At 42.6% G+C, this 18,720-nt stretch overlaps 1 non-coding gene across 1 annotated transcript; it reads right to left on the minus strand.

The window, feature by feature from the left end:
- Nucleotides 1-17,663: 17,663 nt before the first annotated feature.
- On the minus strand, nucleotides 17,664-17,737 carry TRNAR-UCU (transfer RNA arginine (anticodon UCU)). The gene has a single exon. It is a non-coding gene; the product is annotated as a tRNA-Arg (tRNA).
- Nucleotides 17,738-18,720: the final 983 nt, after the last annotated feature.

Raw genomic sequence — 18,720 nt, forward strand, 5'->3', positions numbered from 1 at the left:
ACACAATGATGAGGGAATCAAACAACACAAAAGAAGGTTTCCACTTATATACAGTTTAAAAATAACCAAAACTAGGTAACATATTATTTAGCTATAAAGAAAACTAAGGGGGTGATTTGTTACATCTGGAGGCTGGAAGAGGGGTACCATAGAGGAGGCTCACCCAAGCATCTTTAGAGGAACTGGCAATGTTCTCCTATTAAGCTGGCTGGTTGGAACTTGAGTGTTTATTTTAGGATCGTAATTATACATTTTAAACTGTTCGGATATTTTATATACATCCTTGGCTATGAATAATTTATTTCACAATAAAAAAAATTAATGTAACCCAAATGTGCATGGGGCCCCTTGCAGAGTAGCCTCTGCTCTTACTCTACACTGAGCCCAGAAAGAGCACCAGTGTCAACCTTGACAAATAGCACAAATTTTATTAAATGTTTTGTAGAAGATGGAAATGAGTGTTATATATTGTGTAGCACATGGCAAAAGTTAAACTTTCCCTTTCTTTAATCACTTGTATTCTTCCTTTTTTCCTGCACAAATGCTTTCTTTTTCTCATACATCTGTCTCCTCCGAAGCCTTGAAGAAGCCCGTCTAGAAACTATGACAATCAATTCTTCCCACCTCACAGAGCCAGCTGTCCTGGCCAGCCCTAGCCCCCGCAGCATGATTGGGGGGCATTGACTGATACAGAATTTTGAATCTCATCAAAAAGCTATTAACTACCACAACAAACTAATGTCAGAAAAACAAAAGCACAGATGAACAGGAATGTGTCTCTGTCAAAAAGGAGTTACAAAGCCAAAGAGTACTGACAAGAGAGATGTTGACTATCTGAGGAACTGGCAAAATTAGTTTCATGCCATGAGAAACAGAATAGGTCCAATCACTCATTCACTCATTCTTAGTTCATGGTTTCACCTCATTCTTAGTGAGAGAATAGAAGCCACTGGATGTGAAGCCCCACATCTTCTGACCTACAAACCCACCTACTCACCTGCACTCATCGCATCCTTCCTCCCTCTCGAAGCTTAACCTTTCCCTTGGGTTCTGGACTCCATCTTTTCTTAAATCCTAGAGGACGTCAAGCCTTACATTATCTTTCTTCTCCTGAACCTGCAATTTCTGTCCCTCTCCTGGATTATATTCATTGGCATAAAAACATAATCCACTATCTCTCTTTAAGAATATAACAACAACAATAATCCTTCATTGATCCACACCTCGCCATACCTACTGGTCCATTTCTCAGTTCTCTTCTACAGCCAAACTTCTTGAAAGGGTTACTTACACACACTGCCTCCGTTCCTAAATTCTGAATTTTATACTACTGAAATCTAGCCTCTGACTTCACTGCTCACTGAAACTGTTCATGCTGAAACACCAACTGACTTCCATGTTGTGCAAAGTTCAATGGACACTTCTCAGTCATGTTACTGAACTTCTCAGCAATGGCACTCCCTCTTCCTTAAAACTTTTCTTATTTGCTTCCTAAAACCACTTTCTCTCTTACTGGCTATTTCTCCTCGGTTTTCTTGAATGGTTCCTCCTCCTTTACCCAAATTTCAAATCGTGGGAGTCCAAAGAGCTTGTCTGAGCCCTCTTTGCTCTTCTCTCTACATTTTCTTCCCTAAATAACCTCATCAATTTCCACAAGTCTACTACTTATGATCTTTATGTGGAGGCCCTTTAAATTTACACGTGAAGCCTCTGAGCTCTTCTGAGTTTAAAACTCATATCCAACTACCTGCTTGGAGCCTTCTCTTGGAAAATTTACACACATCTCAAATGTAAATAGAACTCTTATCTTTCTCCTGAGCCTGTTTTTTTTTTTTTTGAAGTATATAGTTGATTTACAATGCTGTGTTAATTTCTGCCATACAGCAAAGTGATTCAGTTATCCATACATATACACTCTTTTTTTATATTCTTTTCCATTATGGTTTAATCTTAGGATATTGAATACAGTTCCCTGTGCTATACAGTAGGACCTTGAGCCTGTTTCTTTCTCCTTCTTCCAAATCATCCCAGATCAGTACATAGCAATCCATTACTTCAGTGAGAAACATCCTTGATTCCTTTCCTTCCTTCATCATTCACATCTAAATCATCAAAATATCTGATCAATTTCTATCTTTAACATATAATCTCAAACCTACATTCTTCTGTCTTTACTGCCCTTGCATGACTCCAAGACAGTACCATCTCCTTCACTGTGATGGTGATGCTCCGGCAGCATCTTGTCACTCATCTCCCAAGTCCTCCCTTCTGAACTCCTAACTATGGGGCAACATCTCTGTGTGATCTCACTCCTGTATCTGTCCAGGATGCCCAGCTCATTCTATTCCATCCATATTTAACTCGGGGCCTCATTCTGCCCTTTCCTCTGCCTGGAGTTGGCCCCCATTTCCCTACTGGGAAAGGCTTCTTGTTCATCTTACCCAAAGTACCTCCACCCATCAGCCTCTGTCTCAGTCTCTTATTTATTCCCTTCATAACAAACTAATTACAAATGGTGGCTACTTCATTTATTTTTTTTTTTCTGCTGCTTTCCTTTTTGTCAATATCTCCTACCTGAATACATGTTTCACGAGGGTCAGAACCTCCTATGTCTTGTTTATTCTTCTTCCTCCAGTTCCTAACACAGTGATTGATATAAAATAGTTGCCAGACATAGCGACAGAAGCCAGATAATGACAAATTCATCAAAAGTCCACAATGAAATGACTTCAGTATAAATTAATTGCCTCTTGCGTGTCAGCCATTCTGTTGGGGAGACAGAAATAAAAGACAAGTAAATATCGCATGGGGAAGGCTACGACAGAGGTATACACAGGAGGTGACAGGCAGTCAAAGGTAAGGCACCTGATCTAGATGGGGTGGAAAGGTTAGCCAAGAAAGGCTACACAGAGGAGTCTGACATTTCAGAAGATGTTTTAAGTCATCCAGTGAAGAAATGGAGGAAGGGCATTCCAAGCGGAGTGAATAGATAAAGTGTACCAGTCTGAGAAGACTCTCCTCCACCTAACTCCTTCAGCTGGAAATGTGTAAACCAAGGGCTCTGCTTACACTCTCCTTTCCTTAACCCCAAACTAGACAAATGTTCCACACTTCAAAATGTCATCTCATCCCAACCCTCTGCTTCCAGGAAGTACTGTCTTTATTAATCTCAGGCAGACCTACTTAAAAAGATATATTTAACCCACCTGTAAAATGCACATATCTCAAGCAAAAGTAACAACCTGGAATACACTGTCTGCTTCCAAGTTTGCTACATTAACCTGAATGAGAGACTCACCTGAGATGATGCTGCCATGTCACAATACCACTTACTCCATGCTCAGCAAAGGCAGAGAACAACCCAGAACTAGGATCGTGGTCTAGGAAACTTTTGCAACTGTGTGTTAATGATGGAGAAGTTTCTGTGGCTGTGCTGTGTAAAGTTGTTTTCTCAAGACTTTTATAGTTTTTTAAAAAAAGCAGATAGGTAGTGAAGATTAGCCAGACTCTGGGTATAATCATTAGTTTCTAAGACCTGTGGATTCACAGGAGTCATTTCGAGTTATACTTAATTAAGGAGAACTTTAATACGATGTTTCTTTCCACCTTAAGGATTTGCAATTACACTTTAAAACACAAAAGTTAAAATGAGAAGGACTTTTAGGAATAATCTTCTTCACTCCTTCGTTTTATAATCCAAGAGACTTAAGACCAATAGAGTAAGACCATTCATGTAATCAAGGTGTTTGTGGTGGTTAATTTTATGTGTCAACTTGACTGGGCCGGGGGTGCCCACATACTTGGTCAAACATCATTTCTGGGTGTGTCTGTGAGGGTATCTGTAGCTTGAGTAAAGCAAATTGCCCCTCCCAATGTGGTGGGCCCCGTCCAATCTGTTGAAAACCTGAATAGAATAAAAGCCTAAGAAAGAATTCTTCCTCTCTGCCTGTCTTCAAGCTAGAACATCAGTCTTCTCCTGCCTCCAAATTTGGACTTGGACTGGAACTATATTATCTGTTCTCCTGGGTATGAGTTCCTCAGCCTCCATGATCACATAAGCCAGTTCCTAATAATAAATCAGTCAGTATCTCTCACCCTCCCTTCCCTTCTGTACACACACACACACACACACACACACACACACACACATACACACACACATTATTGGTTTTGTTTCTCTCAAGAATCTTCACTAATACAGTGTTCAATGTCATCCCAAGGGAATCACACGTCCGACCTCAATAGCCTCCTCCAACCACCAAAGTCCTGGGGTTCCAGGTCAAACGCCACACCATTAGTAGCATTTGCCACCCAGGTCCTGCCATTTTCCTGTGTGACTCTCTCTGTCCACATGGGTGGCCTGTCCTGAATCCTACCTTCTCTTTTTTTTTTAAATAATTGAAGGATAGTTGATTTACAATATTATATTAGTTTCAAGCATACAACATAATGATTCAGTATTTTTATAGATTCTACTTCACTTAAGGTTATTATAAAATATTGCCTATATGCTAGACAACATATCCTTGTAGCTTATCTATCTTATACATAGTAGTTAGAACCTCTTAATCCCCTACCCCTATCTCACCCCTCTGCCTTTCCCTGTCCCCACTGGTAACCATTAGTTTATTCTTTATATCTGTGAGTCTGTTTCTGTTTTGTTATTTTCTTGCATTCTCTTTTCTTTGACTTTTCCATTCCCATTAACCTTCTCTTTGCTTCTGCTGCAAGCAGATTCTTTTCCTCACGTAAATTGATACAATCAAATACTCTATACTCTGAGAATAACCTTGCAGCATCACAGCTAGTTCACTGAATTGCTCCCAGCCTCTCGCCTGCTTTTTGACCCATCCCTTAGTCCCCCTCTGACTTCATTTCCATGCACACCCAGCTTTGCTCCTAGGGGCTGTAGAAAACCCCCACTTGCCAGTATCCTAAACTTCCTTCGTCTCTGTCGTTCCTCCACATCCGTTTCCCTCCCCCCAGACTGTAACTCCAGTCACTTCACCTGTCAGTTTTCTCCACATTTGTACCCAGCTGCGAATCGCTGCTAGAGAAAATCACACAGCTATAAATTAATGATAAACTTTATCTGCCTTCTCCACGCTGCTCCACAAACATACTGTGCTTTCTACGCAGCTGATTCTCCACATTTCAATAATAATTACTTCAAGATTTCTTCACTCTCTTCAGATACTTGACCCCTCTACATCTGAGTTCACTCTCAGAAAATTACTCTTATTCTACTTCATAGAAGATAGAGATCCATCAGACCAAACTCCTTCAACTTTCTAACTGTAGTGGATTGAATAGTGTCCCCACCAAAATATATATATCCAGATCCTAACCCTCAAAACCTGTGAATGTGACCTTATTTGGAAAAAGAATTTTTGCAGACATAACTAAGTTTAGGGTGAGCCCTAAATCCAATGGCAGGTCTCTTGATAAGAGAAAGGCAGAAAGAATTCTGAGACACAGAGAAGCCGGCCATGTGAAGAAAGAGGCAGAGGTAGGAGGTATGCAACCTCAGACACGGGACCCCTTCAGAGGGGGAGAGACCAGATGACACCTTAATTTCTGGACTTCTGACTTCCAAAACTGTGAGATAATAAACTTCTGTGTTCTTACACCACCCAGTTTGGGGTAATTTGTTATGGCATCCCTAGGAAATTAATAATGCCAATCAAGCTGGCACTTACCTGCATCCATAACTGCCCCATATCCTTCCTCTTTATTTACAAGAACAAAGGGTGGATACCTCCTATTTATGTCTCCAGCTAGGCTGAGGATCCCACAACAAGGCCTTGTGATTAATAGTTCAAGTCTCAAGTCAGATGCATGGGTATGAATCCCAGATCCACCATGTACAGCATGGCCTTGGTACCTATCTGTGCATCAGTTTCCTCACCTCAAAGAAATGGGATAATAAAAATAGTACATATCAGGGCTTCCCTGGTGGGGCAGTGGTTGAGGGTCCGCTTGCCGATGCAGGGGACGCGGGTTCGTGCCCCGGTTCGGGAAGATCCCACATGCCACGGAGCGGCTGGGCCCATGAGCCAGGGCCGCTGAGCCTGTGCGTCCGGAGCCTGTGCTCCGCAACGCGAGAGGCCACAGCAGTGACAGGCCCGCGTACCGCGAAAAAAAAAAAAAAAAAAAAAAAAAAAAAAAAAAAAAAAAAGTACCTCTCAGAGAGGCTGTATAAGACTCAAATGAGACAGTGCTCTTAGAACAGTTCCTGCACAAAGAAGGGTCCAGTAAATTATTATCTTTTTTTTTTTTTTTTTTTTTTTTTTGCATTACGCGGGCCTCTCACTGTTGTGGCCTCTCCCATTGCGGAGCACAGGCTCCAGACGCACAGACTCAGCGGCCATGGCTCACGGGCCCAGCCGCTCCACGGCATGTGGGATCCTCCCGGACCGGGTCACGAACCCGCGTCCCCTGCATCGGCAGGCGGACTCTCAACCACTGTGCCACCAGGGAAGCCCCAGTAAATTATTATCTTTTAATTAGCTCTGGTTATCTTCTTAGGGACTAAACTATTTAGTGAGTACTTCCTTTCTTGTTCCTTCAGCCTTTCTTTCATGGGATAACCTCCATGAGTATTGAAACATTCTCAACCCTTTTATTTCCAAAAAACAACAACATCACTCCCCTAACCATATCTCTCCCACCAGCTCCCACCCCATCCCTAAACTCCATTTCACAACAAATCTGCACTCACTGCCTCCACTTTCTCATCCCTTCCTCATGCCTCAGTTTGCATGTGAACTGACTGAAATTGACTCTGGGCCTCCACTGCACCTGCACTGGACAAGGCTATACATGACTAACTTCTAAAGAAAACATCAGTTGCCATCAGCAGCCTTTGCCACTGTTGCCCACACACCCTTTTTTAAGAGCTTCTTTCCATTGGCTCTGGCACCTGCCCTCCTGGTTGTCTCCCAGGCTCTCTGGCCGGTCTCCTGTGTTGGCTTCCCCTCTTCTAATGATTCCTTAAATGATGGGTTCCTCAGGGCTTCTTTTCAGCCATTCTTTTTTCTGTACCTTCAGTGAGATGTCAACCACTCCCAAAACATCAATTTACTCCCAACAGGCTGATGATTCCTGACTTGTCTCTCCAGCCCAGATTCCTCTTCCTCATTCCAGGCTCACATATCTCATTGCTCACTAGACATATCTACCAATATGTCTTAGACATTTCAAATTCAACATGTCCAAGGGGGAATACTCACCTTCCCTGACCATTTCGAGAATCTACATCTTGTCTAGTAATCACTGTCTCACTAAGTGGTACCTCCCCTCACCCCTTGGTTCAAGCCAGAAAGCTGCAAGCCATCCTGTACTCGTCTCTCCCCTTGACCTCGTAAAACCAATTTCCACCAAGTCTTATCCATTCAACATCTTAAATATCTCTCAGATTCACTCACTTCTCTCCTTCTCCACTGCCCTAATATAAGCCAATACCACATCACACATACCTTGAAACAAATGTCCTATCGGGGGTTTTCCTCCAGAACATCTCCAAATTTCAGCTAGAATAATCTTTCCAAAATATAAATCTGAGTGTGGCCACCCCTGCCCCCATACACACACATACAGTTAAAATTTTTCATTGCTGGTATTTGCTCTTATAATAAAACCTAAACTCCTTAAAAAGATTTATCAGCCCCTCCACAATCTGGCTCTCAGCATTCAGCTCCCGTCCCATAGCCTGCCTGGTGTCTTTTTGTTCTCCCTTTCTTCCATGGCTTCATACCACTTCTTCCAGGAAGACCTCCGTGACTCTCTGTCCTCCAGATATTCCATGACATTCTCTGTACTTCTTTTAGCAGAGAACTCACCAGAACATGTTGGGATGCCATAATTAATGTCTGCTTTCCACACTATAGAGCAAGCTCTGTAAGGGTCAGAATCATGCCTGTCTTGTTCCCCATATCTCCCCAGTGCTTCTCACAGCTCCCGACACACAGTAAGCATTTAATGAAGACAGGCTGAGGAAATAGACAAATGTTTTTCTAAGAGGGAGGGGATATTTGTATACATATAGCTGATTCACTTCACTGTACAGCGGAGACTAACACAACATTGTAAGGCAATTATACTCTAATAAAAAAAGTAAACAAATGCTGCTTTTCTTGTGAATAACTCAGTACTTTATACAGCATTCCTCTAAATTCCCCGTGAATCATGACTGAGTTTGTATATGTAAAATGACCATAATTAAAAGTTATTGACTGAATTAAAGGAGCAATTAGAGTGATTTATCTCTGAACTCTCCCATAGAGTAAGTTAATTTAAAAGAAATGAATTATTTGAAGAAAACCTAGAAACTGGGAGCCGTTTAGTGGTGTGACCTGGAGACCTTGGAGAAAAGGTTTTAATGGCGTCGTACTCAGATTAAGATAGACCATGAAAAGGATCCTTTATAATAGACTGGTTTCCTGAGGGGTCAAGTTTGGAAATTATAAAGAAATACATATAGAGGAATTTAGGATAGGAAGCCATGGACAACATCCAAATTTGAGGGATTACTAAATAAGACATCTCTTAACCTGGTCAAATTTGGACTCTATCTTTTATACTTTCTACACATTTAACCAACAATCTACTTCTTATTCACGCCATTTCAGATAAGTCTGACATCTTATTTCTCTTCTTTCCTATATGGATCATGGGTGAGGTTTACAGACAATGTGTGCATTCAAATGGGATAGATGCAATCTTTGACCAAAATCAAGTCAGAAAAGAACACATTTTAATGTTTGTGGTTTGACATGCAAATCAAGAAAGTAAAAGAGTATCTAATAAATGAGGCTCACATACCATGAGGGAAATGCTGTATGCAGGAACACTGACTTTACAGAGAAGAAAGGTTTAGATTTTTCATTGGAAAAGCCTGGCTGGCATTGTTGAGCAAGATTTCCAGCAGGTGGCGCCCTGAACCAATTAAAGTGAAACACAAACGCCAACGTGCTGTTGGACGTTTTAAGAATTAAAATGTTTTAAGAATTAAATCACCTCCCTTTTGAGATATATATACTCTGCTCACACACTCAGGAGATTGTGGAGTCCATGCCTTCTGTGCAGACACATATACATGTGCCTAGACACATTCCTCCACTGGGGAATAGAGTAGCATTTTATATACCACTACTATACTCTGAAGGCTAGCATTAACAAGCCAGACATACAAACACACATACATATATATGTGAATTGGATCTGCTTCTCAGGGCCAATCCATCTCCTCCAAACTGGTCCTTTAACACCATCTGCTAAATAGTCCACATTTCTCTGCTATAATAGCATTCTCTCTCTCTCTCCACAATAACTAATCCACTTTCTATGCTTTCTTCAAACATGCAACATACTCTTTTTCCCAGTTATTCTCACAAGATGACATGATTATTTACTTTAAAAGAAGGAGGAAGAGAGGAGGAGAAGGAGTCACCTCCATTATCAGGTGAAATTTTCTTATCTTCCAGATGTCAACATGCAAATCTACATCCGCACACATGCTATCATCTTACAGTAAGAGAGAAGCTGACGCTCAGCTACCAAAGTAAATCCCTTCACGGTACTCTACATCATATTCCCAACTCCCCTCCACTTCCTCAGAAACCTTGGCTATCATTTTTGACTTTTTCCTCTATTTCACTCTCTTGACTATTCAAACTCTCCTTCTCAATGACTTCCTCCCCAGTGGGTTTCAAACAGCTCAAGTCTCTCCCACTGAAAAAACAAATAAAATGGGTGGATGTATAGATACAAGTTTGGCCATGAGTTAATCATTGTTGAAACTAAGTGATGGGTACATGAGGGTTCATGATACTACTCTGTTGAATTTATTTACATTTGAAAATTTCCAGAATTAAAAGTTTTAAAATAGAAAAAAGCAAAAAGATGTTCTTGTTTGGTTCTTCCTGCCATCCAGCCTCCCCTCATCCCTTCTCAGCCAAACTTTTAAGAGTTGCCTCTCTGTGTTTCCTCCATGTCCTCCTCTCTCCCTTCCTCTGCACTCCAATCCAGTTTCTTGCCCTGATACTCCATAGAAAGTGAAATGACTCCCGCCACTGGCTTCCACGTCACTGAGTCTAACAGATAAGTTTAGTTCTGCTTATTCTTGACTTTTCAGTAGCATGTGGTACTAAACAAGTCCCATCTTGAACGCTCCCTTCCTGTGAGTTCAGAAATGATAATATTCCGGTTTCTCTCTTATTTCTCTTGCCATTGCTTTTCTCTTTTTCTACTGTGCCATTAAATATTAGAGTTCCTCTTAGCTCATTCTTAGGTCCTTCTCACTCTACACTTTCTCCCAGGTGATCTCATTCATACTTTTGGCTTCAAATTCCAACATGCAGATGACTCCCAAAATCAAACCATCAGTTCAGACCCTGACCCGGCTCTCAAATTCATAGCACCTCAAAGTTAGAAGCTCAGAGCTGAACGCACCTACCCCAAACCTGGTCTTCTTTCAGTGTTTCCTATCTCAGTCAATGGTAGGCAAGCCAGAAATCTTGGAGCCATACTTGACAAGTCCTTCCTCTTTGTACCATTTCCAACCCACCACCAAATCCTGCACATTTTAGCTCCTAAATATCTCTAAACCCCACCTACTTCTCTCTGTTTGCACCACTACCCTCCCCCCTGCCAATCCAAGCTAACCTCACTTTGCACAACAACTACTGAACTGCTATTCAGCTCCAGCATCTATCCTGGCACCCTTCCACCCTGGCCCATGAGCAGCAGCTGTAGTAATGCAAAAGCAAAGCTAAAATGCAAAACTAATCATGTTATTCTTTGACTTAAAACCCTTCAGTGGTTTCCCCCTGTTTTTCAGATAAGGACAAAACCCCCTGCAGTCACAACAAGGCCCCGTGGGGTCAGCTCCTGCTTCTCTCTCCAACTTCATTTCACGCCACTTTTTGCCTTCCTCTCTGTAGTCAAACCACACTCGCTTTTCAGTCATTTGTCCTCCCTCCCACCACAAGACCTTTGTGCTCCCTGTTCCTTTGTCTGGAAAGCTCTTTCCTTTCTTCTTTGCCTATTTCCTACTGATCTTTCAGATTCAAGTCAAGAGACATTTCCTGGAAGAAGCTTTCCTTGGCCCCTCTGAGGAGGTCAGCTCCCTCTGCCATAAACGACCTGGGCTCCATCGACCTCTCCTTCACTCACAGTTGCAATTCTACATGTATTTGTGTGATAATCTCTGTCTCTTTTTGCTTATCCTTGTATCCCCGCACCTACTTCGATGCTTAGCACGGAGTAGGCACTAAATAAATATCTGTTGAATGAGTAACTGAATGAATGTTCATTCCCTGCCAGGTTTCTGTCTACTTAACCAGTCTCTAGGCTATCTCCCCCATCACCTCTGAGTGAATACTCAGGGGTCACAAACTCAGTCTTAATATTAATATATCTCTGTGATTTTATAACTGATATATACCAGACACCCATATGTGGGACATACCAGTCATTTTTATTACAAGGTTTGGAGCCAGATAATTATTTTTGTACCTAAAAATGAAGATATAATGAAGTAGAACCCAAAATTTGTACTAGAATGTAGCATAAAGTATGATACTTCAAAGCAATGTTGTACTTGGCAAAAGCCGCTTTAGGCTCCGCTTCCTGACACCTGGGGGTAAGCAAGCACTCTCCTTCACTACTTGGGGCACACTTAAGTACAAAAATTTTAAAGTACGGGCTTCCCTGGTGGCGCAGTGGTTGAGAGTCCGCCTGCCAGTGCAGGGGACGCGGGTTCGAGCCCTGGTCTGGGAGGATCCCACATGCCGCGGAGCAACGGGGCCCGTGGGCCACGGCTACTGAGCCTGAGCGTCTGGAGCCTGTGCTCGGCAACAGGAGAGGCCGCAACAGTGAGAGGCCCGTGCACCGCGATGAAGAGTGGCCCCCGCTTGCCGCAACTAGAGAGAGCCCTCGCGCAGAAATGAAGACCCAACACAGCAAAAATAAATAAATTAATTAATTTAAAAAAATTTTTTAAAGTACTGTTGGAAGTTTGTGCATAATTAGAAAAGAAAAAAGTTGCATATTCCTTCAAAATAAGTATAATTGGTCCTAAATTGTCTGCTATTTTGGATGGTACCATTTCCCTAAAAGGAAAGAAGGAAGAAGAATATTAGGGGTTGTTAGTGATTCCCAGATGATGCTTCTCCAAGACTCAGGACTGAGCTGGGTGCATGGCAGGCAACACTCCCAGAAAGTGCCCTGGTCAGGAACACAGCAGCCAATCTCTGGTATCCTATCTCCTCCCAGCTCCCCAGGAATTTGTCTTTAGTCTCATCCCACCTTCCCTGTGTAGACATACTTGCCCTCATACCTAGCTTTAAAGCCCTGCATTGCTCCTAGCAGAAAAGGCTTCACATAACCCTCTCCACGGGGCCTGTGAAACCTTGTCCCCAGGGCTGGACTAAGGATTGCTGCAAGGTTTCAATGCTCAGAGACCTAGAGATAAATCCAGGGCTCCCACAGGGACGACAGGGGAGAGAGTCCTCTTGAGGGTAACTACTATAGAAGATACATTGTACACTTCTTACTTCCCTTAGCACTCTACTATGCCCAAGCATTTTCAAGGTGGAGAAACATGTGGTCCATGGCTAAGTCCCCCAGAGCCTCAGACAGGGTCTCCAAGAAAATAACATGTGGCATGCAGTCTGAAGAAGTCTGGTTGGACAAACTGTCCGCAAACAAAGGAAGCCAGTGTTTGTTTTTGCACCTACTATGTATGTACCTATCCAGACACTTTTCCATTTTATCTTGTTTAATTCTAGATATTATTTGGTTCATTTTCTAGATGAGAAAACCGAGGCTCCAGAAACCTAGTGCATGCCCAAAGTTATGCAAGTAAAGAGCAAGCCCTCTGATGCAGACCGAGATCCATGTCATCCCCATGCAGTTTCTTCCTCCATTACGCTCCTGTTTCCAGCTTCTTGTATCATATGACTCTGTGTCTCACCTGCTGTCCATTCTCTCAATGGAACCACCACAGGAAAACATTACCATTACAGAAGCAAAAAGATATATCTTCCAAGGAAGACACGGAGAAGTTTAAAGACATTCTTTTCCATTATAATTTATAGAAACTGCAAAAGATATAAACACTGAAATCATGTTTAGGAGAATAAGTTCCATTTCCTATGGCTCTTAAATACAAACAAAATGAACTTTTTTTTTTGCTAGTAAGTGGAATCATTGTAATGACAATAAATAAAAGTAACTAGTTCCTAGACAAAATATAAATGATTCTTGCCAGACTAGCTCTCCAGAGATGATAAATCACTTTTGTAAGTGGGCATTGTTTGTTATAAAACCCTCCACTTCTGGTGATACTAGCTCCACCACTTGGGAACCACAGTGCCACGCCTCACTGCTTCTAAAAGGTGTTGGGTCCAGCAGACCTGCAAACATTCCCCTCCCCCCAATCCAGTATATTCTTTACCAACAGCCAAAATTATCCTTTTAACATCTAAATCAGATCCCACCACTTCTATGCTCAAACCCACCAATGATTTTCATTACTATGAAGGAAAGTTTGGCCTACAAGCCTTATGTCAGCACTTGCCAGTTGGTCTGCAATTGCCCCTAGGTAGTGGTTTGAAAATTTAGTAGAGTATTTTTTGTTTTTGTAATGATTGGGGACCACTGCTAGCCGCAGAGAGGAAGATTACCTGGTATTTGTGTGTCCTGCAATGTGTAGATGCATCTCACACAAAGAAGACTTTGCCCCATGTTGTGCACTTCTTTTGAATGACCTACTGAAAGGCTAGTTGTTGGTGTCTGGACCTAGGGTCTATCTTATTTTTCCATATAACTACAGTTTCTGCATGGTTTAAAACTTCCTAAAATATTGAGGAATGCAAAATGTTGCATACTTTGTAAGAAGATTTAATTTGTTTTGATCATAAATTTATCAAGTGCGCACCAGCTTGGAAAATCACAACACTGCTTGTGACTGACATCCCTTGTGATATTTAAAACATACCTGCATTTTTTTGGCATATATAACATCTATAGCTGTTGCACTGAAGGTGATTCTTCATATAGGTATGACTGCTAGTGTGGCACTTATGTATTAAAATACACAGCATCTATTACAAATTTATTTCCTTATATTACAAAGAGGATATTTTATTGATTTGTTTTAATTATGTGTGTAAGAAGTTATATAACCTATAAATTTCACTGCAATATAGTAAAGGAAAAGTGAGGAGACACGGGACTTATTATACAAGGCAGAGTTGGCCAGAGTTTACTGATAGGGCTGAGTACATTATCCTATTTGACATGCCCCATATTTATCTCTGAACTTTACCCTTCATCACTCCCTCCCCTCCAACCACACTGACCTTTGTGCTTTCCCTCAAAGCCATCAAGCTCATGCCCAACTCAGATTCTCTGCTCTTGCTGTTTCTCTATTTGGACCACCCATCTTCTGGATCTCATTGAGCTCTCTTGCTTCATTCACTCTTCACTCAAATGCCACCTCCTGGGAAAGTCTTTTGTGACCATCACACTTCACATCACTCTATCTTTAATCATTAGTTCCTCCAGCAGGTATCCCTACCTACAATTCTATCATAATATTATTTACCTATCTATTCTTTATCTCGCCCATGGGAATATGCATTCCATGAGGGAAGTGGGCAATGCTATTTTGGATCCCAGTGCCTGCAACATGGAAAGTGGCATAAAGTGGGCACTTGATAAATATTTGTAAAGTGAATGAATTAATGCGTGAAGATATCCCCTGTGTTCCTGATCCCTAGGAGCTACGGCTCTTTCTCTTTCCTATCTACATAATTTATAGCGAGTCTAAGTCAGCATTCATTCTTTCAAATATATCCATCAAATGCCGACCATATTTCAGTCAGTGCGAATACAATAATAAATAAGACATATCCTGCCTGCATACTTTGTAATTAATGATCATCTTCAGCACCTGTGAAGCATTTGAGTCCTACAGTGAAATGAGTTTATTTTAAAAAAACCCACCCATTTCTATTTTATATTCTGAGTATCTTTAAAATACAATAATTATGATATTCATAAATTAGAAGTTATCTCTCATATGTTAAGAAGAAAGTTGTTATCACATATAAAGGAATTTTTACCAATGAGGAAAATCTTGCTGCCAGTGCTGGTGATGTCCTTCTTCAAGTCCCCAAAACATCACCCCTCAGAGGTTGAGGGAGCTAAAGGCTAATGATGTTTGAATAAGTGGAAGCTTTTATTTCCCTTCAGTGGTGTAGCCAGCAGGGGCCTCTACCTACCTGGCTGAGATGAAACCACCTATGTAGGGCACAGAGGGACCATCTGCCCTCTGAAGGACTCCACTAGCTAGAAAGTCCATTGTATCCTCTTTGTTAGGGTGGCACAAGTCAGCATCAGCCCCAATTGGTGGCATACAGCCACAGTGGAGGTTCCAGGCAGGAGCTGATCATTCAGACCCTTTCATTTCCCTACTCTCTGGCTAGGCATCTTTCCCACATGCTGAGGAGAGAGATAAAAGCAACCCCAAAACTAACAGAGCCTATATACTTGTACAGAGCTGTACAATGGACTTTCTCATTCATTTTTACGTTTGGAGGATAGATAGTACCATTTTGTTTTTATAAATTAGCAAGTTAAAGTTCAGAGAGGTTTAGAAACTTGGCAAAGCTGCAAATTAAACCAAGGTCTTCTGGTTCTAAGTTAGAAAATGGAAATCATTGGCTAAAATAAGTTTGGGGGATTATCTGTGGGGTTTAATTCTCACTGGTATAGAACTTTACATAAAGAGCAGGCTACATTCCACCCTGATCAAACACTTGAACAAATCTCAATTCACTGCCTACTTGGGCACACATTCCCTCCCAGTTCCCACAATTTCATAAAAACTACATTCTTAGAAAGCTTCTAGAATTGAGAAAACCTTAGAGTAGGCCATGATGAACCTGTACTCTTACCCCAAACTTTAACAGTGACAGAAGAACAACCCTCTTACTTTTCAAAACTGTTACTGTTGAGCAGAACAATTATAATAGAATGATGCAGGGGCAGGGGGGCTAGAAAGAGGTAGGTAGTATTCTGAATTAAGGCTGAAAACTCTGATATGCCCCTTCTCTAAACCTCCTCCCTACACGCCCTCCCGCCACACACCCCCATCCACACACACAGACCAATTTCCTTTCAGGCCTGACCTTTAAACAAAAATATCTAGGATAAACTGAGCTAAAAATGGGCTCCAGAAGGGCTGCCCAGGGATTTCAGGTCCACACCAGTATCCTCCAAAGGGCATATCCATGGGGCTGGTAGGAAAGAGTTAATATATGAATTGGTGTTCTACCAAAGTAACTCAGGAAGGTAAAGCTGTGTTGGTTCTTACTGCAAGAATCCTAAGTCCCTTTAAAGTACCAGACTACTTCAAAAGAATTTCAGGAGTTTCAGCTTGCTACAAACATGCGTGTGTCCTAAAGGCTTAAAAAACATCAGTCTCCTTCCAGTGTCCTCCTGTCTGCCCTAACAATTCCCCACCTCTTGGCATGGTTTGGATTCTCCTCTCTCAGCCCACCCCAGCTTCCCTAGAGCAGGAGTGCATGGCTGGCTGTGTCCTCTGGTCACCCGTCCAGAGTCCCCATGTGGGAGAGATGCTGACTCTCCAGCAGTCAGGAGGAGAGGTGTGTCTTCTCAGGTTTCCTGAGTTCACCTGAGGTAGAGGTCAGTTCCTGGCTTGGGTGGCTCCTTCTAGCTAATAGACTAGAGGCTGAAATATGAAAGGGAGAGAGCCAGACCAGCCCAAAGTAGAAAACCAATCTGACCGAGCTCCCAATCTTGCTGAATATGGCCCATTAAATGATAGGGAAAGAGAGCAGAAGTGGATGCAGGGTGAGAGAGGTGGTGAGAAAAAGGCTTGTTGGAAACCAGGAATTATGAAAATAACATTCAGATACAAACTTCAAACTTTGTCCGGCAATCAGGAAAGGCTGCAAACTTTTCACAGTAAAGAGCATTTAAGACCTTGACTTTCTTGTACAAGTTTGTCTGCTGCTGGTAATTAGCATGCTGTTGTGTAGTTTATTCCACTGAGACAAAGAGCAATGATTACATCTCACCTTGTAGATGAGGAAGTGAGTGATGAGCATTAGCACAAAAAGCCCACCCTTTGGAATACAAAAGTATAGCCAACAAAGACAGCACAAGAAATCATCCTCTGCATGACCCCATCCATCTCTTGACCCACTTTGGTCAAGGTGATTGTCACCTTGGAGCACAACTGAACCTTTCCTCATCAGCATATGGGACGATCTGCCTTTTTGTTTTCTCGGAGGTAAAGGGATGGAACCATAGTGGTTCCAAAACCTATGGCCAGGCGTCTCTGTCCCCCTGTGCTAATGATTTTTCTATGAAGCAAAGGATTCAAAGGCTGTGTCAGTCAGGCTGAACAGGGAGATGCAGCAGACCTCTGAACCTTTATTAGACAATGAAAATTAGTAAGGGAGGAACAGAGAAAGAACAATGAGGGAGGAGACAGAAAAAGAGGGGAGGTCCAGGATTCCCAAGGAAAGGGGTTTCCTTTCTCTTCCCAGAGCCACCAGGAAGGAATAAATATAATTATCGACCTAGCATGACAGCATACAAAATAAAAGAAGTACCTGCCAGGTGACCATCTCTGCCGGGACTCGAACCCGGAACCTCTGGATTAGAAGTCCAGCGCGCTCGTCCATTGCGCCACAGAGACCTCACCACACACACAGCATCAGCACCAGAACTGAAAAAGCACATACCTTCTGCATCACCGAGCCATCTCAGCATCCTGCTCTCTGAGCGGTGGGGGGACAGGGACAGCTGGAAAATCTGGAGTGGAGATCTACCAGCCGGCTCCATCAAAGCTTTTCTCAATACCGTGGGTCCTGGGGTCCTCAGAGGACTGAAGAAATGTGAAGGTGGTCATTCTCCCAGTCCCAGAATCTCTGATGGAGGAGGACAGGGCTACAGCCTTTGCACTTCTTTCCTTTCCATCCCTAAGGGAGGATAGGGAGAATGCCTCTCTATTCTCATGCTAATTAAGCAGAGCGCACCCAGCCCAGCGGAGAAAACTGAAGCCTTCTCTACCTCCACCCCTCTCCCTCGCTGTGGTTTCATCCCATTCCAGCTATTCTCAGACAGGGGCTGGGCAAAGCTGGGAGATTCAGGAAAACCCTGGATCCCTGAGACAAAGGAGCTGCCTCCGTAGAGAAACAGTGTGAACGGCAGCAGCGGCTAGCAGGGAAGCTGGGCTCCAGGAGACTGGTCCAGTTCTCAGCTTTGAGAGCTGTATCTATCGAGGTAACGGGAGTCTGATATGATGTCCCTTTAGCACCTTCACTAGAATTAAGGATGGGAGTGGAGTCGGAGCAGCAGTGAGTGTGTGTGTGTGTGTGTGTGTGTGAGAGAGAGAGAGAGAGAGAGAGAGAGGGAGAGAGAGAGAGAGAGAGAGAGAGAGAGAGAGAGAGAGAGGGAGAGCACACACAGGGAAGAGGGTGAGAGTGGCAGCTCTGTAATGAAATACAGATGGTCTTCAAGCAGCCCTCCACGAATACCTGCTTCCCTTCCCCCACCTTCTCCAGCTCCAAGTCTGCCTTTCTTTCCTCCCAGGACTGTCTCATTTAAAGAATGAGGATTTCTCAGCTTTCTGGGCTCACTAGAGGTGTCCCAGGACAATCAAACAGACCATTCCTCCAC

This window comes from Mesoplodon densirostris, chromosome 2 (assembly GCF_025265405.1).
Source record: "Mesoplodon densirostris isolate mMesDen1 chromosome 2, mMesDen1 primary haplotype, whole genome shotgun sequence".
NCBI classification, from domain to species: Eukaryota; Metazoa; Chordata; class Mammalia; order Artiodactyla; family Ziphiidae; genus Mesoplodon; species Mesoplodon densirostris.